The 10372-nt window shown below is 44.2% G+C and overlaps 1 protein-coding gene across 7 annotated transcripts in view; it reads right to left on the bottom strand.

The window, feature by feature from the left end:
• The window catches only part of NFATC3 (nuclear factor of activated T cells 3), a 151203-nt gene that overhangs the window by 4202 nt on the left and 136629 nt on the right, over positions 1-10372 (bottom strand). The gene's annotated exons all lie outside the window — the stretch shown is intronic.

Genomic DNA, 10372 nt, shown 5'->3' with positions numbered 1-10372 from the left:
TCAGATCAGCACAGCTCCAGCAGTTGTAGCCATCTGGGGAGTAAACCAGCAGATGGAAGACCTCTGTCTCTACCTCTCTCTATAACTCTTTCAAGTAAATAAAATAAATCTTTAAATTTTTTTTTGATGTGATCATACAGCAGATACTAGTGATCATTTTAAAAAGGTTTCAAGTATTTTATTTATTTACTTTCACTTTATCTGAAAAGCAGAGAGACAGAGAAAGATCACCCATTTGCCAGCTCACCTCCCAAATGCCTGCAAAAGCCAGGGATGAGTCAGGCCACGACCGGGAGCCCTGAACTCAAGCAAGAGCTTCTCAGCAAGAAACTAGAATTAGAATTATAGTCGAGACTCAAACCTAGGAACTGGATGCAGGCATCTCAAGGGACACACTACTTGCTGTGCCAAATGCACCCCCCCCCAAATTCTTCAAGGATTGATGCATAATCTTTTTATCACTTATATAATTTAATCATGCACTCATATGACTATAAGGAGAAGGAAAGTAACATTCATTCCACAAATATCTACTGAGAATCTATGGCTAAGACTTTACAACTGAAGTTAAATCTTTTTTTTTTTTTTTTTTTTTTTTTTAATTATTTGAGAGGTAGAGTTACAGAGAGAGAGGGACAGACAGAGAGAAAGGCCTTCCCATCCACTGGTTCACTCCCCAGAGACTGCAATGGCTGGAGCTGGACCTATCCAAAGGCAGGAGCCAGGAGCCTCTTCTGGGTCTTCCACGTGGGTGCTGGGTCCCAAGCACTTGGGCCATCTACTACTGCTTTCCCAGGCCATGAGACATGGATCAGAAAAGGAGAAGACAGGACATGAAGGTGCCTATCTGGGATGCTGGCACTGCAGGCAGAGGCTTAGTCTACTATGCCACAATGCCAGCCCCTTAAATTGGACCAGCGTTATAGTATAGTGGGTAAAGCCACCACCTGTGACTCTGGCATCCCATATAGGCACCAGTTCATGTCCTGGCTGCTCCACTTCTACTCCAGCTCTGTTAATGGCCTGGGAAAAGCAGCAAATGATGGTCCAAGTCCTTGGGCCCCTACTACTTGGATGAAACTCGTGGCTTTGGCCTGTCCCAGCCCTGGCTATTGTAGCCTTCTGGGAGTGAATCAGCACATGGAAGATCTCTGTCTCTGTCTCTCTCTCCCTCTCACTGTAACTCTGACCTTCAATAAATAAATAAATCTTTTTTTTAATCTTATTTTCATTATGTTCCCAAAATTTTGAATATCTACTGTCCCACTTTAACAGATGAATTAACTAAGGCCATGACAGTTCACACAATTTACCTTAAAGTTAAATGCTTAGTAAATAGTGGAGTCAGCCTCAAAACATCTGTCACATTCTTGGAGGCCAAAAATATAGACAGGCAGGGAAATTATTTAGAAAAATAAAATGCAAAGGACTTGAACAAATGTGATGCTAAGGAAGGGAGAGCAGTTTGGTGTTGGTAAGAATAACTGATTTACTACCACCAAAATACTGACCCCAAGAAAGAAAAGAATGGTGCTGTCACTGCTGGAAGTAAATGGGGACGGAGTTTAGAGGAGGAAGGCAGTAGCTTAGGCTTGAAAGTGGAATTGAAAAATTCAAACATTGAAATGGAAAATAATCAGTAGGCAGGAGGCTAAGAAGAGCAAGAAGTGATTTGGGCATATTCATAGTCATTAGAGAACTAGAAGCAAGGGAGAAGTTTTTCACTGAAGGATTTAAGTTCCACTGAGGAGCAAAAAGAGAGTAACCTCTTAATAGAGCATATGAAGTGAGATGTCAAATAGGGCATCTTAGCCATTTTGTTTCAGTAACAAAACACCTGATGCTGGATAATTTATAAAGAGAAAGGTTTATGGGGTAGGTATTTGTCATAGCAGTGAAGTCACCTCTTAGGATGCCTACATCCTATACTGAAGTGCCTAGTTTGAATTCTGGCTACTTAGTTTTTAATCCAGCTTTTGGCCAATGTGCGTCCTGGGAGGTAGCAGGTGATAGCTCAAGTACCTGGGTGGTTGCCACCTATGTCTGAGACCCAGACTGAGTACTGGGCTCCTGGCTTCCACCTGGCCCAGCCTTGGCTATTACAGGCATTTGGGCACATACAAGGCAAATTTCTCTATCTCCCTTTCTGTCATTCTGCCTTTCAAATAAACAAATAAATCAATCTTTAAAAATTTTCTTCTGAATCCTGTCAGGAGGATTAAATACATTAAAAGACACATGGCATTTGATTTTGATAGTGTCTATTTTAGGCAGGCCTTATAGCAATGGCAAACAGCCAAATATATAAGTATGTACACCCAGCTCATATTCAAGTCATCTTTCCTATCACTTATCACTCCCAAAGGCAGTAACTTCAGAGATGTTCCAGGCTGAAGATTTGAAATCTATCTTTTGATTCTTATTTTATTATTCAAGTTTTAGAATTACAAGCTGATTAAAAACAGTGCTTTACCATGAAGAACCATATAAGTTATTTTCCTGTGTCTTTAAGTCAGTGTTTCGATTTTGAGGATGAAGGTCCATATCCACCACTATCTATCCACTAACCAAGTACACTTATGTAAGAAAGAAAAGCTCATTTTCTGAAGTAGAAGATAGGATTGTGTGTAACAAAAGCCTGACCAACAATGCACTATTTCTGTTCCTCCTTACCAAGTTCTGGTGTTCTTCTTCACCTAACACCACCTAGCTGAAGCAACCTGGAAGGTTCCTGATAGTTTAGAATTTTAAGGCTACGATAAAGTAAAGAATATTTCCTACAAAACAGCACTCAACCAACTACAAGATTCACTAATCTGTATTTCACCAAGAGTCAGTAGATTTGAGTTCCAATACAGTAGGAACTTTGTCTTTTATTTTCCACTGAATCCTTAGCAACTGTACAAGTTCAGTGCCAAGTAAAATTACTTGCCAACTGCATCTTTAATTTGAGGATCTGGAACGACAAAAACCATGCACAAGTAATTGCTACAAGTGAATTACTGAACACTAATTTTAGAACGGGTGAGAGTTATGGCACAGCAGGTTAAGCCACCACTTGGGACACCTGCATCCTGTACCAGAGTGCTGGTCTGAGTCTCAGCTGCCTCATTTTTTTTTTTTTTTTTATGGTTTATTTTATTTATTTGAAAGAGTTACAGAGAGAGAGGTCTTCCATTCTGTTGGTTCACTCCCCAAATGACCGCAACAGTCAGAGTTGAGCTGATCTGAAGCCAGGAGCTTCTTCTGGGTCTCCCACACGGTGCAGGGGCCCAAGAACTTGGGCCATCTTCCACTGCTTTCCCAGGCCATCAGGGAGAGCTGGACTGGAAGAGGAATAGCCAGGACTCAACCAGGCACCCATATGGGATGCCAGTGCTGCAGGCTGGGCTTTAACCACTGTGCCACAGCGCCGGCCCCAGCTGCCTCACTTCTGATCAAGCTTCGTATAATGCGCCTGGGAAGACAGAAGATGGCCCATGTGCTTGGGTCCCTGCTGGCCTGGTGGAAGACCCAGATGGCATTCCTGGCTTTTGGCTTCACCCTGGTTGTTGCGGCATCTGGGGAGTAAACCAGCAGATAGAAGATCTGTCATTCTGCCTTTCGAATACATAGATAAATCTTAAAAAACAACAGACAAACAAACATGGGAGTCAGAACTGCAACAAAGTGCTTTCATAATCCTTGAGGAAAAAACAGTTAATTATGCAAGTCCTCTGCTTTCCTTCTCTCACTTCTCCCACGGCTGGATGTTCTGGGTTCTAGCTCCCATTCAGAGGTTTCAGAGATATCTGCCTGCTGGCACTGGCCAAAACTTAGGTGTCAACTGAAGCAAGGTAAGACTATTACTATTGGGGCCAGTGTTGTGGTATGTTAAGCCATCCAGTCCTGGCTGCTCCACTTCCGATCCAGCTCCCTGCTAATGCACCTGGGAAAGCACCAAAAAATGTTCTAAGTGCCTGGGCTCCTGCAACCACGTGGGAGACCCAGAAGAAGCTCCTGGCTCCTGGCTTCAGCCTAGCCCAATTCCAGCCGTTGCAGCCATTTAGGAGTGAATCAGCGATGGATGATCTCTGTTATTCTCTCTCTCTGTAACTCTGCCTTTCAAATAAATTAATCTTTTCTTTTTTAAAAAGACTATTATTGGTAAGAAGCAGGTGTTTAGCCTAGCAGTTAAGATGCCTACATCCCACATCAAAGTACTTGGATTCAACTCCTGTCTTAGACTCCCAACTCCAGCTTTCTGATAATGCAGACCCAAGAGAGGCAGCAATGATGGCTACAGTAGCTGGGTACTCACCCCTCATGGAGGAGACTTAGACTGTGCCCCCAGCTCCTGACTTTGGCCCCACCCCCAGCCACTGAGGGCATCTGGGGTGGGGGTGGGGGTGGGGGAGGAGTATGAACCAGTAGATAGAACACATGCTCTTGTTCTCTTTCCCTCTTCTCTGTTCCTCAAATAAGTTTTTTTCCTTTAAAAGAATTTAATAGGGCCGGCGCCCCGGCTCACTAGGCTAATCCTCCGCCTAGCGGCGCCGGCACACCGGGTTCTAGTCCCGGTCGGGGCGCCGGATTCTGTCCCGGTGGCCCCTCTTCCAGGCCAGCTCTCTGCTGTGGCCAGGGAGTGCAGTGGAGGATGGCCCAGGTGCTTGGGCCCTGCACCCCATGGGAGACCAGGATAAGTACCTGGCTCCTGCCATCGGATCAGCGCAATGCGCCGGCCGCAGCGCACCAGCCACGGCGGCCATTGGAGGGTGAACCAACGGCAAAGGAAGACCTTTCTCTCTGTCTCTCTTTCTCACTGTCCACTCTGCCTGTTAAAAAAAAAAAAAGAAGAAGAAGAAGAAGTACAAGTTAGGTTAAATGGTTGAGAATTATAGTATCATTGTATGGTTTATTTATTACTATGGAGCCCACTTTTGCTATGATTTATTTTTAGGTTATTTGATAAGCTGTAAGAACAGCCATCCAATTACAGACTGTATACTGTATACCTAGCTGTTCTTTGTAGCTGTGTGTGTTTATGTGATTTGTTTTCTCACTGAATTATGAGTAAAAGTGATATATGCACCTTCCTCATCATTTGCTTCGCTTCCCTCTTTTTCCCTTCCCTTAGCTTCTTGCTTTGGGCTAAGACTCAGTCAAAGTAGTAATTCTGCTTTGACAAAATCGAAGAAAGAGCAACAGTAAATTGAAAGGAATCTTGATGTTCAAGTTACCATAAAGAGTGAGATAAACTTCCAGGGGACTTTGGGATGGATGGAGATTTTATACATATATACATACATATGTGTGTGTACATGTGTGAGTGCATAAAGATTGACTGATTTATTTGAAAGGCAAAGTTAGAGACTGAGAGAGAGAAAGATCTTCCATGTGTTGGTTCACTCTCCAAAAAACAGCAACAGCCAGAGCTGGGCCAAGCAGAAGCCAGGAGCCCAGAGCTTCTTCTGGATCTAACACGTGGGCACAGGGGCCCAAGGATTTAGGCCACCTTCTACTGCTCTCCCAGGCCACAGCAGAGAGCTGGATGGGAAGTGGAGCAGCCAGGTCTCGAACCAGTGCCCGTATGGGATGCCGGCACTGCAGGCGGCAGCCCCATATTACACTTTTGAAGCACAGTTTATGAGGGGGAAATCTGGCCTGTGTGAAGACTACTTTCTTTTCAAGAAACCTCTAATACGTGTGATGCTATACAAATCTTTCCTCTACAAAGACTTGTAACCCAAAACATTCTACAAAATAAACACTAAATCTCCAGCTGAATAAACAATACACAGGTACTTCAAAGTACAGTCAAATATCAGCATGTACTATTTTGTATCAGCAAAACCCAAAATGTCAAAAAATAAACACTTCTTTTCAATTTAGGTCAAGATGTCGGACTCAGAAGCACTTTAGAATTATCAGAAGAATTGCTTTTCCCCTATTTAAGTTTGGTTTTTCTTTTTTTTTTTTTTCTTTTAAAGATTTATTTATTTATTTGAAAAGCAGAGTTACAACACAGAGAAGGAGAGGCAGAGAGAGAGAGAAAGAGAGGTCTTCCATCCGCTGGTTCACTCCCCAGTTGGCCGCAAAGGCTGGAGCTGCACCGATCCGAAGCCAGGAGCCAGGAGTTTCCTCTGGGTCTCTCACATGGGTGCAGGGGCGCAAGGAATTGGGCCATCCTCTACTGCTTTCCCAGGCCATAGCAGAGAGCTGGATTGGAAGGAGGGCAGCCAGACCCGTACCAGCACCTATATGGGATGCCAACACTGCAGGTGGCAACTTTACCCGCTACGCCACAGCACCGGCCCCTTTAGTTCTTTTTTTCTAAATAATCTACTACTGACTCCAAACCTATTATCTCTAGAGGCCAAACCTGAGACTCAGCTGTAAATCTACAAGGCTCTTTCTATCACCTATGCTCTTGATCCTGTTCAAGAGCCGGCATCATCAATTTTCTTCATGCTCCTTATCTTTAATCAGTCTCAACCTATCCATTGTACCTCCTGGATCCTACTCACCAATGATTAATACAGGTATGTCTCTCTACCTCAAAAAGGCCAGTAAACAGAACTGGCGTTGCGGCACAGTGGGTTAAGCTACTACTTGTGCTGTCAGCATCCCGTATCAGAGTGCTGATTCGATTTCCAGCTGCTCCACTTCCAAACCAGCTCCCTAATAATGCACCTGAGAAGGCAGTAAATGATTGCCCAAGTGCTTGGATCCCTGCTATCCATGTGTGAGATCCAGATGGAGTTTCTGGCTCCTGACTTCAGACTAGCCCAGCTCTGGCTATTGTAGCCATTTGGAAAGTGAACCAGTACATGGAAGATCTCTCCCCCACTGCCAACCCCGATGCTTTGCCTTTCAAATAAACAAATACACAAATCTTTTTTTAAAAAGGCCAGCAAGGGGCTGGTGCTGTGTTGCAGCGGGTTAAAGCCCTGGCCTGCAGCACCGACATCCCATATGCATGCTGGTTCAAGTCCTGGCTGCTCCACTTCCAATCCAGCTCCCTGCTAATGCAAACAAGGGAGGGCAGCAGAGGATGGCCCAAGTCCTTGGGCCCCTGCACCCACATGGGAGACCAGGAAGAAGCTCTTGGCTCTTGGTTTTGGACTGGCTCAACTCTGGCCATTGCGGCTATTTGGGGAGTGAACCAGCAGATGGAAGACCTCTTTCTCTCTCTCTACCTCTGTAACTGTCTTTCAAATAAACAAAATCAATCTTTAAAAAAATTTTAAAAAAATAAATAAATAAATGGCCAGCAAGATTGGAGTCAGTGGCACATTTTCAGCAGGTTATAGTATATTATTTTTTGTGAACAGAACTGGACCTTCACACAATTATGTCTAAGGGACCCGCAGTTGGCACTGATCTTGGCACCACCTACTCTTGTGCTGGTGTCTTCTAGCATGTGAAAGTAGAGAAAATTGCCAATGAACAGGGCAACTGAACCACCCCAAGCTATGTCACCTTTACTGACACTGAAAGACTGATCGGTGATGCTGCAAAGAATCAAGCTGTAATGAACTCTACCAACATGGTTTTTGATGCCAAATGATTGGATGCAGATTTGATGATGCTGTCATCCAATCCAATAAGAAACACTGGCCCTTTATGGTGGTATATGATGCAGGCAGGCCCAAGATCCAAGTAGAGTACAAGGGAAAGACAAAAAGTTTCTATCCAGAGGAGGTGTCATCAATGGTTTGGACAAAGATAAAGGAAACTGCAGAAGCCTACCTTGGGAAGATGGTTACCAACGTTGTGGTCACAGTGTCAGCTTACTTCAGTGACTCAGCATCAAGCAACCAAATATGCTGGAACCATTGCTGGTCTCAATGTACTTAGAATTATCAATGAGCCAACTGCTGCTGCTATTGCTTATGGCCTAGACAAAAATGTTGGGGCTGACAGAAATGTGCTGATTTTTGACTTGGAAGATGGCACTTTTGATGTGTCTGTCCTCACAATCAAAGATGGATTTCGAGGTCAAATCCACAGCTAGTAACACCCACTAAAGTGGAGAAGACCTTGACAACTGACAACAATTTATTGCCAAGTTCAAGTGCATGTATAAGGACATCAGTGAGAACAAGAGAGCTGTCAGGTGCCTCTGTACAGCTTGTGAACAAGCTAAACATACCCTCTCTTCCAGCAGCCAAGCGAACACTGAGATAGATTCTCTCTATGAAGGAATTGACTTCTATCCCTCCAACACCCGTGCTCGATTAAGAGTTAAATGCTGATCTTTTCTGCAGCACCCAGGACTCTGTCAAGAAAGCCCTTTGAGACACCAAGTTAGATAAGTTGCAGATCCATGATATTATTGTCCTGGTGAGAGGTTCTACAAGAATTCCCAAGACTCAGAAGCTTCTTCAAGGCTTCTTCAATGGAAAATAACTGAGTAAGAGCATCAACCCTGATGAGGCTGTTGCCTATGGTGCAGCTGTCCAGGCAGCCATCCTGTCTGGAGACAAATCTGAGACTGTTCAAGATCTGTTGCTGCTGGATGTCACTCCTCTACTGTTTGGTATTGAAACTGCTGGTGGAGTCATGACTGTCCTCATCAAGTGCAATACTTCCATCCCTACCAGCAGACACAGACTTTCACCACATACTCTGACAACCAGCCTGGTGTGCTCACTCAGGTTTATGAAGGTGAGTGTGCCCTGACCAAGGATAACAATCTGCTCGGCAAGTTTGTCCTCAAACTTTGGCAAATAAATAAGCAAATAAAAATAAAAAGGTCAGTAAGCAAACAAATAAAATCATTAGATCCTACATTCTACAATATATCTAATTTTCATCCCAAGGAGCTGTCTATACTGCTATTTCTATGTTCTCATCTCCTATTCATTCAATTATCCACTGACCTTTTCACTCCACAGAAGTATTTTTTTACCAACATCACTAGTAACCAACTTGTTCCTTCACACATAGGAAGAGCACTAGGCTAAATATTAATATGATTAAGGTTTTTGATGTCTAGTCTGATCAGGTGGCTTCAGAATCCCAAATAAAAAGATTTGGGTCGTGGGCAGGATTTTTAAGGATCCTTCCAAATCTATAGTCACTATTAAATGAAATTCAAATTGCATGCTGGAAAAAAGAATTTGAATGTTTACCATTCTTATCATAGAACTTAAGTGGTTTTGATAGCCTTTAAAGAAAAAAGTTGATGTGACAGTGAGGAGAGGCTGTGTTCTTGGTTGGCTGCTGAGCTCCAGAGACCTGAGGTCTAGCCACTTTCCTCACAGACTCCATAACTACAGCTTCCTTCCAAGTAGAGCCCCAGATGAACCACCAGGAGGGCAAACATGGCCTACAAGGGAGGCCAAAGATAAATATTATTTTTTTAAAGATCTATTTATTTACTTGAAAGAGTTACACAGAGAAAGAAGGAGAGGCAGAGAGAGAGAGAGAGAGAGAAGAGAGGTCTTCCATCTCCTGGTTCACTCCCCAGATGGCTGCAACGGCCACAGTTGCACTGATCTGGAGCCAGGAGCCAGGAGCTTCTTTCAGGTCTCCCACGTGGGTGCAGGGGCCAAAGGACTTGGGCCATCTTCTACCACTTTCCCAGGCCATAGCAGAAAGCTGGATTGGAAGTAGAGCAGCTGGGACTACAACCGGCGGCCATATGGGATGCAAGCGCTGTAGGCAGCGGCTTTATCTGCTATGCCACAGTGCCGGCCCCCAAAGATAAATATTCTGGATTATCTCTGAATAAATTGTCTGTGGCCAGCATTGTGTCATCCCATATGAGTCTTGGCTGCTCCACTTACAATCCAGCGCCCTGCTAATACACCTGGCCCAAATGCACGGACCCCTGCACCCACATGGGAGACCCAAAAGACCCTCGCTCCTAGCTTCAGCCTGGCACAGCCCTGGCCATTGTGGCCATTGGTGGAGTCAATCAGCAGATGGAATATCTCTCTTTAACTCTGCTTTTAATATGAATAAAATAAATCTTAAAAAAATAAAATTTCCTGGGGCCGGTGCTGTGGCACCGTAGGTTAATCCTCCACCTGAAGCACCAGCATCCCATATGGGCATCAGTCCTAGTCCCTGATCCAGCTCTCTGCTATGGCTTGCGAAAGCAGTAGAAGATGGCCCAAGTCCTTGGGCCCCTGCACCTATGTGGGAAACCCGGAAGAAGCTCCTGGCTCCTGGCTTTGGATCAGCACAGCTCCAGCCGTTGCGGCCATTTGGGGAGTGAACCAGCAGATGGAAGATCTTTCTCTCTGTCTCTCCCTCTCACTGTCTATAACTCTACCTCTCAAATAAATAAATAAATAAAGTCTTTAAAAAAATAAAATTTTCTGTTACATTTCCATTACATATTGCTTCATATCTTAACATCAAGAACACTTGATCAGAAATG

Source organism: Oryctolagus cuniculus, chromosome 18, assembly GCF_051225735.1.
Source record: "Oryctolagus cuniculus isolate XC-2025 breed Fujian yellow rabbit chromosome 18, ASM5122573v1, whole genome shotgun sequence".
NCBI classification, from domain to species: domain Eukaryota; kingdom Metazoa; phylum Chordata; class Mammalia; order Lagomorpha; family Leporidae; genus Oryctolagus; species Oryctolagus cuniculus.
The sequence above is the reverse complement of the archived record's forward strand: the minus strand, read 5'-3'. Positions and strand labels throughout refer to the sequence as shown.